At 36.2% G+C, this 19,223-nt stretch overlaps 1 pseudogene; it reads right to left on the bottom strand.

Moving 5' to 3' along the window:
* Positions 1 to 156: 156 nt before the first annotated feature.
* Positions 157 to 13,190, bottom strand: LOC121967957 (annotated as a pseudogene).
* Between the last annotated feature and the right edge of the window lie 6,033 nt (positions 13,191 to 19,223).

Genomic DNA, 19,223 nt, shown 5'->3' with positions numbered 1-19,223 from the left:
CGAGTCTTCACAAATACTTTGAGACTTTGTGCAAGACACAGAGTCTTTCAGAGTATTTGCGAAGACTCGGTACTTTAATTTTGATAGAGCCATTCCAACAATCTGATGCATCTAACGTTAGTTCTTCTAGTTTCGAACAGCAAGCGAGCAGTCTTCTCATGGACTGCACCTCGAATACACCAACCTTAAGGTAAAGCGTCTTGAGATTGTTGAAGACGATTGAGATTTAGGAGGCCAATAAGGAACAAATTGGAATCGTAAATCTAGTGCCGAAAGCGAAGTCAAATTGAACAGAGTGGAGAATATAGTAATCCTCACTGCGTGGCCTTCGCCATCGGACCACGTCAAGCTCCCAAACACGTAATTTCCTTGCAGCTTGTGGATCGCCATGAACGTCACCTTGAAACTTTGCACCTTGGCGCCGACATCGAACACGAGGTTCGACGGCGCCACAATCATTTTTACACCCGGTGGCGACTCGATAGACACTTTGTACATGGCATCCGCTTTGCCGATGTTGGTGACCATCCTCCCAACAGTTTTGGCATCGATGAGATCGGGAACGGAGATGGCAGGAAGGTTCAGGTTGTACACAGGCGCTAGTTCCTGATCACAAATGCTAAGCTGCCCTTCAGAGCATTTGAAGAACTTGTAGTACTCCTGCGGATCGATGTCGTACACCTGACCGGGATCGGAGGCCTTGTTGGGAACAATCTGGCCGCCGCCGAAGTCGAAAGGGTCAACAATCTTCAGTGGAAGTGACTCTGCTTGTATTGGCATGTCGTAGCTGTTGACGTTCGTTGCCGTGCGAAGAACCTAGCGAAGTCAATGTGGCTGTCTATCGAATTATGAACTGATGATCTCTCAAGGAGTTTGATCGCTCACCTGTCGTCACGAGTGTAGGTTTTATTGCAGCATGAGACCAGTTAGGATGGAGTGTCTTGAGCAAAGCAACAACTCCTGATACATGGGGGTAAGGTAATGATGTTCCTGAGGTCAATCTGTAGCCATCCCTATACGCTCCCAAGATGTTCACACCAGGTGCAGCAATATCAGGCTGTTTCAAGAATATATTGATCGTCACATGGTTTAAGTGTTGATCAGTATTCACTTGTTTTCAATATGTGACTTGTTGTCACTTTTAATACACCAGGGAAAGGTAAAGCTGGCCCTCTCGAAGAGAACCATGCTACTTTCGGAGACAATACTCCTTGTCCGACAACAGTGTGTGTCAGGTCCACTGCTACTTCAGGTGAACTGCAGGATATTTAGGATGATTAGTGATCGGAGTTGTGTTCTTGCCATTAGAATATGCAATGGAAGAGTTTACCTTCCACCGTAGGGAAGAGGCCAAAATTTTTTGGCTGATCCGTAAATCGAGTTGTAGAAGATCGACTGACCCTGCAAGTAGCCATGGTGGAATTCTGTTAGGAAAAGAACAGATTCTCTTGCAGCCAGTGGCAATTATGTAAGGACAAAGTCGAGATTGAGTCGATGCCACAAACGCCCTGTTGTTTCCCAGCCTGATCGAGGTGGAAACGCTCGATCGATCGTGCTCGCGGCGACTGTGATGATCCACGGTGCGGTGTTGCCCACGGTTTGCGGCGTCGGCCCAGAGTTCCCGGCCGCATACACCACCATCACCCCCTTCACCACCGCGTGCAGCACCCCATATGAGTTGTTTTGCGGCAGCACCATCGATAGCGACAACACGTCTACCCCGTCATGGATGGCATCGTCGACAGCCGCTAGAATGATGGCGTTGTTGGTGGCGCCAGTCCCGCGGGCACTGGCCCACACGACCTTGTACATTGCAAGGCGGGCGCGGGGCGCGCCGCCGCGGGCAACCCCTGCGGCCAAGCCGTGGAAGTTGGCACCATACACAATGGAGCCAGCGACAACAGAGGCAGTTAAGGTGTCGTGGCCGTTGAAATCGCGGGGAGGTAGTCCTTCTCGAGCTGGGCGTGGTCGATTCCGGCGGTGTAGTAGCGTGCGCCGATGATCTTGCGGTTGCAGTTGGTGGGGCCGAAGGCGTCGCCGACCTGGCACATGCCTTGCCACCGTGATGGTATCGGTCCATAGCCGTCATCGTCATAGTTCGTCGGAACGGACCCGGAACAACCGTTCTGGCACGATAACGGCCCATGGCGTTCCAAAGTTCTGGCGTATAACGTCGGTTGCTTTGGGACGCCGTTCTTCGGCGTTATAACGGCTAGAACGGCTTGGTAATAAACATTTTGATTATAGATTAAACAGCTTTGGATTCCAATTTTTGCCTTCTGATGTTGCTTTATATTCAGCCGACACTTGATTAAGAAGCTTTTATTCCATTTTTATGCTTGATTAATTGATTAAGAAACCTTAGATTTCATTTTTTATCACTTTATTTTTCTTTGATCTGTGGATTAACTTATAAAAAGTTTTGGATTCTATATTTCTTTTGACCAGATTTGCTTTATTCAGTCGACATTGCTTTTCATTGATCACTTTATTTTTTCATTCCATCTTACTATTTTGTCATTATTGAAAAAGAAAAAACAACATCACTATCACATCTGTTTTCTTTCGTCTTTGTCAATACGAAGACCCTCATTCTATTAATTGAGCTTGCATCTATTGATAGCATTTGCATTTCATCAGTGTCTTTCATTTCACCAGATTAATTGCGTTTTTCTATCATTTCCTTCGTATTCACAAACAAGGTAAGGGTACATTTGGTACGCGCGTTTTTCATTTTCATTTTCTGAAAAACGTGCGTTTTTTGAAAAATGGTGTTTGATTTGCGTTTTTCGTGTCTGTTTTTTTAAAAAATAGATAACGTTTTCTAGAAAAATAGAGAATGACAAAAAATCATTTTCTGTTTTCTAGAAAACGTGTATTTTTTAAAAAATGAAAATGAAAAACGCACATACCAAATGCACCCTAAGTTTTCTAACTTTCCATCCATTTCTATTAATTAAGCATCTAACTTCAATCTAAGTATATGAATCTTTTTTTACTTATAGTCGTCTATTTCTCCATTAATCAATTTCTTATATCATACCCATTATATTCACAGACACATAAGTTTTCTAAATTTTTAGTTTAATATACTAAGTTATTCATATCATTTTTGCTCAGTCCTTTGAAAATAATGTTTGATTGCATGAGTACCCTCCAATTCAATTAATTAAGCATCTACCATTAATTGTAATATTTACATTTTTTAGCTATTGTCATTAGATTATTTCGTTTGATTAATTAATTTTTTATATCATTTCTATCATAATCACAAATAATGTAAGCTTTTTAATTTTTCATCCAATTCTATTAATTAAGCATCTACTTTAAATGTGAACATATGTATCATTTTTACTCAAGGTTATCAACTCCTTCGTTAATTAATTTCTTCTATCACTTTCATTATATTCACATGTTTTCGAATTTTTTAGTTTAATATATTAAGTTATTCACATCATGTTTTTTTCCAAGCATTTGCTAATAATATTTGACTGCATGAGTACCTTCTGATTCTATTAATTGAGCATCTATTATTAATTTGAGTATTTGCATCTTTTGGCTCTCGTCATCAGCTCCTTCATTTGATTAACAGATTTCTTCTATCATTTCCATCATATTCATAGACAAGGCAAGTTTTCTAATTTTTTTTACCAGTTTTATTAACTCAGTATCTACCATAAATTTGAGCATATGCAGCTTTTGGCTCACGATTACTAGTTCTTTCGTTTGATTAATTGATTTCTTCTATCATTTTCATTATATTTGCAAACAGGTAAGTTTTCTAATTTTTTTGTTTAATAAATTAAGTTATTAAGAATTGTTTAATTTTAGGTGCTTCATTCTCATTATCATGTTTTTTCTCATTATCATTAAGTCAAATTTATTCAATATTATTTATTTGGTTAGAATGACACCAAACCCTTATATTGGTTGGCAATTTGGTCAAATGGTGGGTGATAATTGTAAAACAATACGATGCAAATTTTGTGGAAAACTTATAACCGGAGGAATTACAAGACTAAAACAACATATTGTTGGTGCGAGAAGCATCGGACGATCGTACTACTATTTTAATAATGACAAATGATTCAAAGTTAAGATTATGTTATGATCTAACAGTTTGAATGAGCTTGTAGGAAAGTTTTAAGTGTACTTAGGCAAAAGTCCTAACTGAAGTTAGGCAGGTGGAAAACCCTAAGGGGTGGTAATCTTAGGTCATAGGGGGTGGTAACCCTATGCGGAAAGTCTTGGTGGGTCGAGAGCTTCAGGCAAAAGTCCTGGGGTGGTAACCCTAGATGGAAAGTCCTGGTGTCGCGAACCAGGTGGAGGACTGGACGGGTCGAGGAGCGGACGTCCAGCAGAAACTCCGGAAGCATCGAGCACTGAGCAAAAGTCCAGTCGATCTGGAGGATTGCACTGGCAACAGGTAACTCTCCTGAGAGGCGTAGGTGAGGACGCGTTCCCCGCAGAGGAAACAGTTGGCATCGGGTCGACCTAGGATTTTCGGTTGGAAATTCGAAGTCAGACCCGGACAGTTCAAAGACTGTCAAACACCTTTCTTATCATATTTATGTGTGCTATCCTTGTCTTCCAGGGTATATGTGTATTTTGTGGACTAACACATTGTGTAGGGACAAAATAGCACACTTGACCTCTGATGAACAATGTCCGAGACGCCTTCATGGAGCTTGGAGGTGCCTCGAGTGCAAAGCTGAAGCCAGTTGCGAAGAGGAGATGGAGGCGCCTCACGAGGAGCTGGAGGCGCCTTGGACCGCCGGCTGAAGGCGCCTTGGAGGGCGTTGGAGGCGCCTTCAAGTGGATGAGGTGCGACCTGGCTCGATTCGATCCACGCGGCTGACTCGGCTTGTTGGAGGCGCCTTAGATGGTGTTGGAGGCGCCTTCAGCACAGTATAAAAGAAGGTCTTGAGCAACCGTCTAAATGAATTAAGTTCTAAGCGATCCTTCGACTGTTGGCTGCTCAAGATGCTCCCCCGGAGTGCTGTTGCTACATCTCGACAACCAGGAGCTGCGACTCTACGATTCTCTATTGTTGGTATAAAGTTATTGTTGTTTTACTTGTATTACTCTACTGTAAAATTTTTCACGATTATAGTTGTTGCCCAAAGTAAACGTTCAACGAGCGTGGGCCTTGGAGTAGGAGTCGACACAGGCTCCGAACCAAGTAACTACTTGTGTTTGCGTGTGATCTTTTCTTTACTTAATTCCGTTGCGTAATTCGACTCTGTTTTAATCGAATAAAATAGCCACGAGCGCTATTCCCCACTCTAGCGCTTCTCGATCTAACAATTGGTATCAGAACGGGGTCGCTTTGATTTGGTGTAATCACCAATCAAGTAATTTTTCGTGGTATTTTCAGTTTTCTCGGAGTCGATCAGAATTAGCATAATTGCTATTTTCTGATCAAGTTTTCTTCGTTCGAATCGGTTTTGCTCGAAGCTGGTGCAAAACCACTTAAGTTCGTTTTTTTTCATATTAATCTCGCACTATTAATCCAAGACCAAGTCTTGGAATAGATTTTATTATTTTTGTCGTGCAAGGTATCAATGGCCCAACAAGAGGGTTACAGTACCGTTCATCCTCCGCTCTTCACCGGAGAAGATTTCGGATACTGGAAAGGACAGATGGAAACTTTCCTAAAAATCCAGTTCGAGACATGGATGATCGTCAAGACTGGATTACAACTGTCAACCGAGAAAGACGACAAGCCTACACCCTGCGAGAACTGGGAACCAGCTCTAATCAAGAAAGTGGAAGTCAATGCCAGAGCGACCTGCACCCTCCAATGTGAACTGACCAAGGAGGAGCTCAACAGAGTTAGACCATTCTCCAGCGCAAAAGAGCTATGGGAGAAACTGATCGAACTCCACGAGGGCACCTTCGACACCAAGGTGAGTAAAAGAGATTTACTGTTTAATAAACTATACAATCTCAAAATACAGGAAGGAGAGACAGTAAGTCAACTTCATGCACACATACAAGATATTCTCGACTCCCTCCGTACAATCGGGCAGAAAGTCGAGAATCGGGACGTCATAAGGTACGCACTCAACTCTTTTCCGAGGAACACATTGTGGGCATCAATGGTAGATGCCTACAAAGTTTCCAAGGATTTATCTTGTATAAAATTAGATGAATTATTTTCTGAGTTCGAACTACACGAGCAGACTAATACACAACCAATCGAGAAAGGTGTAGCTTTGCTTGCAGGTACCAGTAAAACTCGTGAACCGAGATCATGACGAAGAACCGAATCGGAATCTGAAGAAGAACCCGACAGTCGATGAAGACGACGAACTAACAACAGAACTTGTGAACCTTGTGAAGAAGCTCTGCAACAAAAAGAAGGGTTTCAACAAGAGAGACCTAAAGAAGGCAGTACAATTCAAGGAGGTTCAACCTAGTTCAAAAGTTAAGTTCGAGGTGATCTGCTACGGGTGCAACCAGAAGGGGCATATCAAGGCCAATTGCCCAAATCAAAAGGAAGTAAAGAAGCAGAAAAAGAAAAAGGTGCTGAAAGCAACATTTGAGGAATCTTCAGAAGAAGATATCGACGACGAGCTCAACCAGACGAGCCTCCTCGCGCTGATGGCCCGGGATCAAATCAACGTGTCCGAGAGCGAGAGCGAATCGGAAGCTGAATCGGAAAGAAGCCACGGATCCATATCCGTTTCCGAAGGGTCCGATTTCTCTGTAAGTATTCCTCGATTAAATAATTTAGTGAATTATTTGTTACGCAAATTAGCAAAAGGAAACATTAGGATCAAATCACTTCTAAAGAAAATAACGATCCTTAAAGAAGTGACTAACTCCAAAACCTTGTCTGAACCAGTTCAGACTGGAAATTTAACTTAAGTCCAAAAGCTTGAGGAAGAAAATTTTAGTCTGAAAACTCAGGTCAAGGATTTGGAGAAGATCCTAGAACGGTTTTCTTTGGAGTTCAAGAACCTTGACCTAATTCTTGGGACTCAAAGAGCCGTTTACAATAGAACTGGACTAGGTTTTAAATCCAAAAAAAAATATCGATTTTATCTATCCTTAGTCAACAAACCAAATAGTAAGCTAGTCCAAACATGGGTACCCAAGTCCAACTTGGTCAATCAAGTTGGACTTGGTCAATATTGGGTCCCAAGGATCAAGTACATTACCTTGATAGACCTTATCGAGATTATGATCCAGGGGGAGCAAAAAGAAAAATTATTTTAATTAATAACTAAATAAAAATTATCTTAACAGATAAATTTAAAAATTTAGGAATATAATTCAAAATTAAAACTTTAAAAACAAGTTCAAAGGAAAAATCAATAATGGAGGCTTCAGAATATCTGGCACCTCCAAAAGGAATCTACCCGATAGGGTAATCAAACACAACCTACCCGGCAGGGTAATTAGGTCTAGAATAAAAAAGGACTAAGTTTAACTTGACCCACGGTACTTATGAAATATTGGATGATAGTACGTTAGGGAAGCTTGGTCTATGCATGTCTAGGAAGATATGACTTCGACCTGGTGCATTTGACTAAGTGGAACTGACCAAAGCTACCCTTTATGGATCCTAACTAGTTAGACCAAGGTTTTGTACTAAGTTCTGTGGATAGGATTATTTGAAAAACCTCGAAGACATGGTTACTTTAATGATGTCCAAGTGACTCACCATAGCTCAGAAGTTTATCCAAAGAATGTCTATTTGTTGAGTCCAAATTTAAACTTGAATTTAACATAAAGTTAAACCAAATCTTAAAATTGAACCTAATTCATCTCACAAAATTATAGGATCCCCTAACTGAGCTTGGAATTTTATATAGAAATATAAAACTACTCCAGTTAGGTAGAATTCTACTTCTGCTATTGTGTATACTTATTTATGATAGTATAAATAGATTAAACTCAAAATTTTGAGCTGTGGAGAGGAACTTTGAAGACTAAGATTTTAAGTGGAACTAGAATTTGTTATATGAAATTTAGCTTTGAAAATAATACAAGCAAGGACTAGTTAAGAAGCATTAAATGAAATTTACGCAAGAATTTTATATATTCGGATCTTTTATTCAATAAAAGTTGAAATAAAAATGCTTTTGAATTATGTTATGTGCTCCTTGAGACAAGGAAAATTTTGTAAGATTTTAGTATGACCCACTATTCTTTATACATCAGTATTGAATGTTGATAATTAGGAAATATGTTGAAAACATAATAAAGATAAGAATGTTAAGATGAATACTTGAGGCTATTAAATAAAATAATACCTAAGAATACTTTCTCTAATACCACTTGCCATAGGTCAATCCCTTAAAATCCATGTGACTCTTTAGTGTGAACATTCTCAAGGGCAATTTTTGCATTGCAGTAACTTAACTTCTACAAGGCAAATTGAGTACTAGGTTACTTGTAAATTGCTGTAAACAACCATATGACTATTTGATTAACTAAATTTCTTCTCACATAAGGGAAAGCTCTTGTCAAACCAAAAGCATTGCATGGCAAAGTATGCCTTGGAAAAGCTAACGCTTTGTGAAGTGAAAGTTTTCCTTGGCAATTGGACCCACCATAAGAACCACTTGGGTGCTAAGTGGTTGGACCAATTAGGTGTCTTCACTAGATGATAAAGAGAAAGAAAACAGGATAAGATGAGATGGACATGATGAAATACAACGATAGTTTTAATAGTCAAACAAGTGGAACTGAATAGAGTTCAAGGATTAAAGTTTTGACCCAATTCTGACTAGGCCAGAGATTCGGAGTAGAATTGTTCCATTTCAATTAAGCATCACTTGCTCAGAGGAGGGGGAGTACGAGCAGAGGATGAGGCAGAGCAAGAGGAGGAAGAGATTGATGAGGTGGTAGAGAAAGAGGTGGAGGCGGCAAATAGGAAAAAAAATATATACCTCAAAGAAACGTATGGGAACTTTAGTCTTATTTGCTGCTCCCTAAGGAGGAAGGCAGATCTTATCACAACATGAAATGTGGAGAACGAAGGTGGAGCTTCTTGTGGTCCTGTCAAGGGGTCAGGCCATCTAAGAGGAAGCAGGTGAAAGCTTGTTGCAACCATGTCGAGGGCTTGGGGCATCCTGGAGGACCAAGGCAGATCTTCTTACAATTGTGTTGGGGACACAGGGCGTTTCAATGGAGGAAGGTAGAGCTTCTCATGTCAACGATCTAAATATTACTAGTGACTTACATTACATAAATTTAATAGATGGATAAGACTCATTTAATCAATCTTGAGCTGTGTGAATAATCCGTGAGCTTCTTTGTTGAAAAGTATATAGTTGAAGTTGTTGCCAAGGTTTTGGGATAGTCTCATCCTCATCATTTGGTTTTGATCTGCATTTCCTTTCTCTTACATTACAAGCGGGTCGTAAGCAATTATCTGCTTATGAAAATGTCTAGTGGCTCAATTGGTATGAGTTTTAAATTTATTCTCAAGGCCTTTGTGGTTCAAACCCGTCTTCATCATTTCTTTTACATTAACAAAATAGATATCTTTACATTTTTTATTTTGTATGTAAATAATTCAAACTAATACGACCATGAAGTCATATTTAGTTAAAACAATAACTTTTTAAATATTTATATGTATCTTTTATTAACTATTTTAACATGAAAAACTTGTTCACCAGTATTGTTCATGAATTTCCAATAAACATTGTTCATCAACAATATTGAAACTTGTTCACTTATCTTGTCAAACAACAATAACCAAATTGTTAACAAACTAAGTGTGCTAAGCCTGTCCACGAACAATTGATTCATTTAAATCTTATTTCGCATATATGAGATTTCTATTTGGAAATACTATATCTATTTACTCAAGTTCTTATTAGTAATTATCTGGAATCTTTCTAAATATGTATACAAATAACATGTAACACTTTCTATAGTTGGCTCTTTCTGTGTTTTTCTTGTTATTGCCATATCTCAAAGTTATTATTTTAACTTCAGGTTGTCCGATGAGGTGTATCTTGGTTGTTTGTGGGTGCAATGGGCAGGGTCGAAGGCGTTGCCGACCTGGCACATGTCTTTCCTCCATGATGGTATTGGTCCATAGATGTCATCGTTGAAGCTCTTGGATTCCGGCCATATCCCTTTAAAAGAATTTTATTATTCTATTCCATTTCCTTCATTTTATTATTCATTAAATCTACTTAATCTATGTATGTTCATAAATATCCAGAGAATTGGAGTTCAGAAAGAGCCATGTATCAACGATTCCTATGATGATGTCGTCTCCATAGTTGCTCTTCTCGAGGAGTTGAGTCGGATGATCATACTGCCGTCCCAGAAAATCCCAGCTCCGTGTTGTTTGCTAGCTCGTAGTTTCTGCTCGGCTGTACACTGATCACGTCAGGTGACTCTGCAATATTCATTAATTCGCTCAATTAATTCTTCATTTGTTGTGTTTAATTCGATTCAAAAAAACATAAGGCGAAGTGACTTGCTAATTGTTCTGCTTGCTCTTCTCTAAGCATGGCTGCAAAGCCTGAGAAGCCATGCATGTAGCTGTAAACTATAGAATTCAGGGCATCCTTTTTGCTGTCGAAGAAGATACCAATCAATTAAAATATAGAACCCAAGATTATATAGCAATTTGAATTTCTATAGTTGAGTTGGGTACCTTCCAAGGAGACAAGTGAGCATATCTAGGTGTGAGTCGGTGACATGTTCTGGATTCTCATGCTTCCTCTCTCCCAAGTATACAATATACAACTGCACAAACAACCAAGAGGCATAAAAATAAACCTGAAGTCAAAATAATAACTAAGATATGTCAACAACAAGAAAGTCACAGAAAGAGCCAACTATAGAAAGTGTTACATGTTATTTGTATACATATTTAGAAAGATTTTAGATGATTACTAATAAGAACTTGAGTAAATAGATATAGTATTTTCAAATAGAAATCTCATACATGCAAAATAAGATTTAAATGAATCAATTATTTGTGGACAGGCTTAGCACACTTAGTTTGTTAACAGCTTGGTTATTATCGTTTGACAAGATAAGTGAACAAGCTTTAATATTGTTGATGAACAATGTTTATTGGCAATTCATGAATAATGTTGGTGAACAAGTTTTTCTTGTTTAAATAGTTAATAAAAGATACATATAAATGTTTAAAAAATTATTGTTCTAACTAAATAACTTCATGACCGTATTAGTTTCAATTATTTATATACAAAATAGAAAATGCAAAGATATCTATTCTGTTAACATAAAAGAAATGATGAAGACGGGTTTAAACAACAAGGGCTTGAGAATAAATTTAAAGCTCATACCAATTGAGTCATTAGACATTTTCATAAGCAGATAATTGCTTAAGATCCGTTTGTAATGTAAGAGAAAGAAAGTGCACATCAAAATCAAATGATAAAGATGAGACTATCCTAAAACCTTGGCAACAACTTCAACTTGGTAGAGCTTCTTGCGATTGTGTTGGGGACACAGGACGTTTCAAAGGAGGAAGGTTGAGCTTCTCATGTCAACGATCTAAATATTACTAGTGATTTGCATTACATAAATTTAATAGATGGATAAGACTCATTTAATCAATCTTGAGCTGTGTGAATAATTCGTGAGCTTCTTTGTTGAAAAGTATATAGTTGAAGTTGTTGCCAAGGTTTTAGGATAGTCTCATCTTTATCATTTGGTTTTGATCTGCATTTCCTTTCTCTTACATTACAAACGGATCTTAAGCAATTATCTGCTTATGAAAATGTCTAGTGGCTCAATTGGTATGAGCTTTAAATTTATTCTCAAGGCCTTGTTGTTCAAACCCGTCTTCATCATTTCTTTTATATTAACAGAATAGATATTTTTGCATTTTCTATTTTGTATGTAAATAATTGAAACTAATACGGTCAGGAAGTCATTTAGTTAAAACAATAATTTTTTAAACATTTATATGTATCTTTTATTAACTATTTTAACAAGAAAAACTTGTTCACCAGCATTGTTCATGAATTGCCAATAAACATTGTTCATCAACAATATTGAAGCTTGTTCAGTTATCTTGTCAAACGATAATAACCAAGCTGTTAACAAACTAAGTGTGCTAAGCCTGTCCACAAACAATTGATTCATTTAAATCTTATTTTGCATGTATGAGATTTCTATTTGAAAATACTATATCTATTTGCTCAAGTTCTTATTAGTAATCATCTAAAATCTTTCTAAATATGTATACAAATAACATGTAGCACTTTTTATAGTTGGCTCTTTCTGTGACTTTCTTGTTATTGACATATCTTAGTTATTATTTCGACTCCAGGATTATTTTTATGCCTCTTGGTTGTTTGTGTAGTTATATATTATATACTTGGGAGAGAGGAAGCATGAGAATCCAAAGCATGTCACTGACTCACACCTAGATATGCTCACTTGTCTCCTTTGAAGGTACCCAACACAACTATAGAAATTCAAATTGCTATAGAATCTTGGGTTCTATATTTTAACTGATTGGTATCTTCTTCGACAGTAAAAATGATGCCCTGGATTCTATAGTTTACAACTACATGCATGGCTTCTTAGGCTTTGTAGTCATGCTTACAAAATAGCAAGCAGAACAATTAGCAGGTCACTTCGCCTTATGTTTTTTTGAATCGGATTAAACACAACGAATGAGGAATTAATTGAGTGAATTAATGAATATTGCAGAGTCATTTGACGTGATCAGTGTACAGTCGGGTAGAAACTGCGAGTTAGCAAACAACATGGAGCTGGGATTTTCTGGGACTGCAGTATGATCATCCAACTCAACTCCTCGAGAAGAATAATTATGGAGACGACATCATCACAGGAATCGTTGATACATAGCTCTTTCTGAACTCCAATTTTCTGGATATTTATGAACATATATAGATTAAGTAGATTTAATGGATAATAAAATGAAGGAAATGGAATAAAATAATAATATTCTTTTATAGGGATATGGCCAGAATCCAAGAGCTTCAACGATGACAGCTATGGACCAATACCATCATGGTGGAAAGGCGTGTGTCAGGTCGGCAACGCCTTTGCCCCTGCCTGCCTATTGCACCCGCAAGATCATCTGCGAACACTACTACAACGCCGGAATCGACCCCACCGAGCTCGAGAAGGACTTCCTCTCTCCCCGTTACTTCATCGGCCATGAGACCATCACCTTCTCTGTTGCCACTGGCTCCATTGTGCATGTCGCCAAATTCCACGTCTTGGCCACAGGGGTAGCCCCGCCGGCGCGCCCCACACCTGCCTCGCAATGTCCAAGGCCGTGTGGAGCAGTGGCTGCGGGATTGGTGCTGGCAACAGCGTCATCGTCTTGGTGGCTATCGACGACACCATCCTCAACAGGGTGGATGTGTTGTCGCTGATTGTGCTGTACGAGGACTCATTTGGTGCACTGCATGCGGTGGCGAAGGGGGTGATGGTGGTGTACGCGGCTGGGAACTCTGTGCCGATGCCACAAACAGTGGCCAACACCACGCCGTGGGTCATCACAGTCACCGCGAGCATGATCAATCAAGCGTTTCCAACCTTGATCAGACTGGGAAACAGCCAAGCGTTTGTGATATCGACTCGATCTCTACTCTTTCCTTGCATAGTTATGAATCCAGAATCTCTTAACGCCTTGTTCATATAATTTCTGTTAGCATTATAAGAAGGTTAAATTATTAAAGTTTAAGTTGAAGAGGCATATTGATTTCAAGATTGACAAGCATGATGTGTTAATCAATTGATAGGACAGTTTTGCTAATATCTTGTAGTGTTAACTAGCAATGTAAGCTTAGCTTCCATCATTAGAATCACAATTTATATGGCAGTTCAAAGTACACTTGGTTCCATATTAAACTCATCCTTAAGAGATGGGTACCTATCTATTATTCATCAAATTGATATTACTGTCAAAAAATAAAAAATAAACAACACCTTCAGGCCTCTTTCAAACTCTGACACTATTGTTGGAATGGAAGCAATGACTTGGTCCTCATTTTGGGAATAAAAAGCACTAGCAAGACCATTTTGGCCATATCAAACATGTAAAGTCCCTGACTAAAGTAATCTGCTTGAGGCATGTACTTAACATTCAGTTTTCTTGCAAGGAAATTTTAAAAGAATTATCACGTCACAGTTCCAATTCAGATATCATTCTTGGTAAACTACAAAGAAATTAAAATGTTTCTGCTTGTTTGTTTAAATTTAGGATTTTACCTCTACTCTCCGTATTGCAAATTTTAGAGATTAAAGAGAAAATAATTTATATTTTTACCAGAATGTTAAAGCAAGCAATTTCCAATTCATCACACATTAAGAAATTAAATGTATGGCTTTACCTTCACTTAGCAATTGAAGGACTTCATTTTTCAATAGCAGAAATTGAGCAACCTGGACCCCCAAAGGAAAATGGACTGACTGAATATTTTGTAGGTGGAAGAATAGTGGATCCAGCCGCAGCAAAGTTGCAACCATTCTGAAAGCTTGGCATACCAATTGAATTCAAGTATGCATTCAGGAAGGGGCAATCTATAGCATCCACTGCAACACTGAATTAAACTAATTAGCCAAGCAACACAAAATGGTATCATAGGATAAAGCTTGCAGCATAGAAGCTAAAATAGCCGGAAGAGGGAAAATAAGTTAGCAACTGCAAAGTGTCCTAACCAGTTATGACTCGGATCACATTGTCTTTAATGCCTTCTTCCTTCCTTCATGTTCAGACACTTTGACTTGTTCCGATTTTGACTTCGAAGTTTAATTCGCACCTGCTACTTGCTCTTGTATTGGATCACCTTTTTCTTCTTAAATATTTTTCTAAACTAGTTTGATTAGTTCGTGATCTTGTCGTCTTCTTTCAAGTCGGATTTGCCTTTAGACTTGTGTTCAATTTGGTACTTTTTCCTACTCTTCTTTGTCTTGTTTGTATTTTCAACCAACGCAATATCTTTTTCGAATGGAAGTTTGGTCATGAAGTTCAAATTTAGAAAATAATTTATCTAACCTAATTAAAGAGATCAGAAACTTTATAAGCATCCATCATGGAAGCCCACAAAGTTTTTCTTGGAAAAGCTTTAAGGGCATACCTTATAACGTTATGATTTTCCACCTTTTGACCAATTGCGTGGAGACCGTTGAGTTGGTCTTGAATCAAAGCGTGAAGTTAACTCGTCGATTCACCATCTTGTATTTTAATATTATATAATTCGTTTAAAATTAAATTCCTTTTGCTTACCTTTGTGTCGGAGGTACTCTCATACAGCTCGATTAACTTTTTCCATAACTCATTAGCGTTGTTGAAGGGGTCGATCCGGTTCAACTCTTTTTTGGTTAAGCCACATTGGAGGGTCTAGGTTGCTTTTGCATCGGTTTCAATCTTCTTATGGGTTGGTGCGTTCCATTTGTCGTAAGGGACAAGAGCTCCAACTTCGGTGGAATATGTGAATCACATCTAGATGATTATCTACATTTCCACCTAAATTTTGAGGTGGTACTCTATTCGGTTCTTCCAGTAGTCGAAATCTTCGCCAGAGAATAGTGGTGGGTGTGCGGTGTTGTAGCATTCTTAGTATGCCATTTAAAAAATCATGCACACAATAAAATAAGAAGACTTGTCCTAATATTTAGTCTTGGATTAGCAGTGCAGTATAAAAAACTTATGAAAAGCTCAAGTGATATTTCACCAACTTTGAAGAACAATAAACTCAATTGAGAAAAATTATCAGAAGGGGTGATAGCACTGATTCGTTTAAAGGGGGTGAATAGCACTCATGACTTTCATGTTCGTTTAAAAAATTTTGAGAGACAAACGCAACGAAATAAAGGAAAACAAAAGAAATGTTAACACACCTAACTTTTATTTGGTTCGAAGCATGTAATGACTCTTACTCCAAAGTTCGCATGTGAGAGTTCTTTCGTTGGGCAATCACTAATCAGTTTGGAAAGTTACAAGAATGATTACAATTGAATAAGTAACTTCAACAATAACAAAATGATATCGACGACTTGAAGAATCAGATCTGTAGTGTAGTCGTCAGAGCAACTTTTGGGTGTCATAGAAGTCTTTTCGGAGTAGCGCGTAGAAGCAAAAGTTGTTTGCATTGATCCGATGAAGCTGCTGGTTGAAATATCCTTTTATAGCCTCATTCGGACTCCTGGACCCCCTTCCGGGCGCCTCTACGGTGCTGACGTGGTGAGCTCTGGTCGAAAATTCATTTTAAAAATTCTTTTTAAAAAAAATATTTAAAAATGATTTAAAAACTCTTTTTAAAATCATTTTAAAAATTCTTTCGAAAATCATTTTAAAAATTCTTTCAAAAAAACATTTTAAAAATTATTTTAAAAATTTTATTTTAAAAATTATTTTAAAAATTTTATTTTAAAAACTCTTTTTAAAATCATTTCAAAAATTCTTTCAAAAATTATTTAAAAATTATTTTTAAACTCTTTTAAAAATCATTTTAAAAATTCTTTCAAAAAATATTTTAAAAAATTATTTTAAAAAATTATTTTAAAAACTCTTTTAAAAATTATTTAAAAATTATTTAAAAATTCTTCTAAAAAATTCTTTAAACATCATTTTAAAATCATTTATTTTTTTTTAAAATCACTTTAAAAATTCTTTTAAAAATTCTTTTAAAAAACTTTTAAAAATTACTTAAAAACTCTTTTTAAAAAACTATTTTAAAAATCATCTTAAAAACTATTTTAAAAATTATGTAAAAAAACATTAAATCATTTTGAAAAATTCTTTTAAATATTATTTTTCAATTTAATAAAATTTTATTAACTTTAAAAATAATAATAAAAAAAATTATTTTTATAGATTATTTTCACTTTAAAAATTATTATTTAGACTTTAAACTTTTTTTTTTATTTCAAACGTTATTTTAACCTTAAAATTACTTAAACTTAATTGAACGCAACTGAAAATTAAAACTTAATATTGAAATTACAATTAAAATTTAAAAATTTTAACTTAAAATTAAACTTAAACTTAAATTAACCACTAATATTAATTTAAATCTAAAATCAAAACTGAATCAAGCGTATGTTAATTGCCATGAAACATATTATAAAAATTATTTTAAATTCCTTTTAAACATTGTTTTAGAAATTCCGTTATAAATCCCTTTAAAAAATAAATAAATAAATAAATAATAATAATAATAATAATCTTTTAAATTCATTTAAAACTTAGACACCTATATTAAAAATTTAAATTCCATTAACTTAAACTTTAAACCTAATTATGTATAACTTAATTGTTTAAGTCTCACTTTAGTTGAGAACTAAAATTGACTTAAATTAAATCTTACTTAACTGTATTTAATAACTTTAACTTCATGCTAAACTTTAAACTAAATTAATCCTACTTAAAAGGAAGTAAATAAAAAAATTAATAATTATAACTAATACTTTCATTGACCAACTCAATCAATTAATACGAAATTTAAATTATTTCACTAAGTATTAAATTATTAAATCAAGTAAAAACTAATCAATAAATTATTGATAATGGTTAACTGTTATTGAATTAATAAAATATTATCTAATTTAACCTTAAACTAATGTTAAGCACCTGAATCTAAAATTAATTATTGATTAATCAAACTCAAATAAACAATTATACATACAGAGATAATTATGTGTTACTAAATCCCCTAGAACACTTAGGTAGAAAAATGTGTTAGGACTTTAAAATTTAACACACCCAAACCTTAGCATTATATTAAGGGGATAATAAAATAAGGAATATTAATAAATTCAGGGGGGACGTTTATTTTTTTTAATCTCCTTAAGTGTTATTTTTTCTCTTTAAAATCTCTTTAGAAAATTCTACCTTAATTTATTTTTTTAAAAAAATTACTTTGAAAATCTTATATTAAATATTCTTAACAAATATTTTCAAAAGCTTTATTTTAAATGTCAGGTTTAGGGGGGGGCGGGATTAAATCAACTTATTTTCATACTTAGTACCAAAATTATTTTCTCCGCTTTAAAAGTAATGACTCCTCTTAAAAATTTTTTTAAATCTGATCCTTGGAAATCTAATAAAATATATTTTTTAAAACTAGCTTTTATAAAACTAAGCTTTTAAATTGGATTTTACTTAATTTTGAACATTGAATTTTACCTGATTTTTGAAAACTTTACTTGTGTAAAATTATCTTTGTAGAACTTATATTCGAAAGTTTCAAGTTCAAGTTTATTTTGAAAAATTAAATTTTGGATCATATAAACTTATGTTTTGAAAGTTTGAAATTTTAAAACTTGGTTAACTTTAAATTTATACTTAAAAAATTAGCTTTTATATTGCAAAAATTATCTTTTGAAAATTAATCGGCAAACTTAATAGTAAGTAATGTTGCTAAATTAGCCATCTTTCAAAACTTAGTCATTTTACAAAAGTTAAGAAATAAAAGCTAAATTGACTATGTTTTAAAATTTAAACTCCCCCAAGTTAACTTGACAACATTTCTTATAATTTTTTATTTGTCTGTATTCTGTATTATTGATTGCTTGACTTATGTCCTTATTTGATGAATGTCAAAGGGGGAGGAATAGGTGGTTAAGTTAGAGCAACAAAAAGTTAAACTTAAAAACTAACTTAAACCTTAAATATCGTGCTTATTTTTTTACTTGCATATTTTTCACTAACTTAACGAAGTTGGCATTCCATCAAAAAGGGGGAGATTGTTGGTGCGGTTAGCACTAACGGTCTAACCTAACTTAGGTTTTGATGAATGACAAATTAGGTTAAGTTAGGTTTGTCGTTGTCTAACACTCTGATCGAGTGTGCAGGCGTAGTCCAGACAAGTCAACGGGCTGACCGGATGTCTGGCACGAAGCCCAGCTAGGTCAACGGACCGACCGGATAGCTGGCACGAAGTTCAAGCGGGTTGACGGGCTGACCAGAAGCTTGGCACGAAGTCCAGCTAGGTCGACGGGCTGACTAGATAGCTGGCGAGAAGTCTAGACGAGTCGAAGGACTGACCGGACGTCTGGCAGGTGAGTAAAGGTAAGTCACTGGAAGGGAGTGACTGTGAGGACGCATTCCCAGGAAGGGAACTTAGGCGCCGATCCGACTTAGAATCATTTCGAAACTTTAAGTCAAGATCTTGACTAGATTCCAGTCTCGGAAAGACGAAATCTAAGTCATACTCTTTATGTCAAATTATAAACTGTGCTAACACTTTGTTTTGCAGGATATACATTCCCTCAGACTAACCTTG

This window comes from Zingiber officinale, chromosome 3B (assembly GCF_018446385.1).
Source record: "Zingiber officinale cultivar Zhangliang chromosome 3B, Zo_v1.1, whole genome shotgun sequence".
NCBI lineage: Eukaryota > Viridiplantae > Streptophyta > Magnoliopsida > Zingiberales > Zingiberaceae > Zingiber > Zingiber officinale.
The sequence above is the reverse complement of the archived record's forward strand: the minus strand, read 5'-3'. Positions and strand labels throughout refer to the sequence as shown.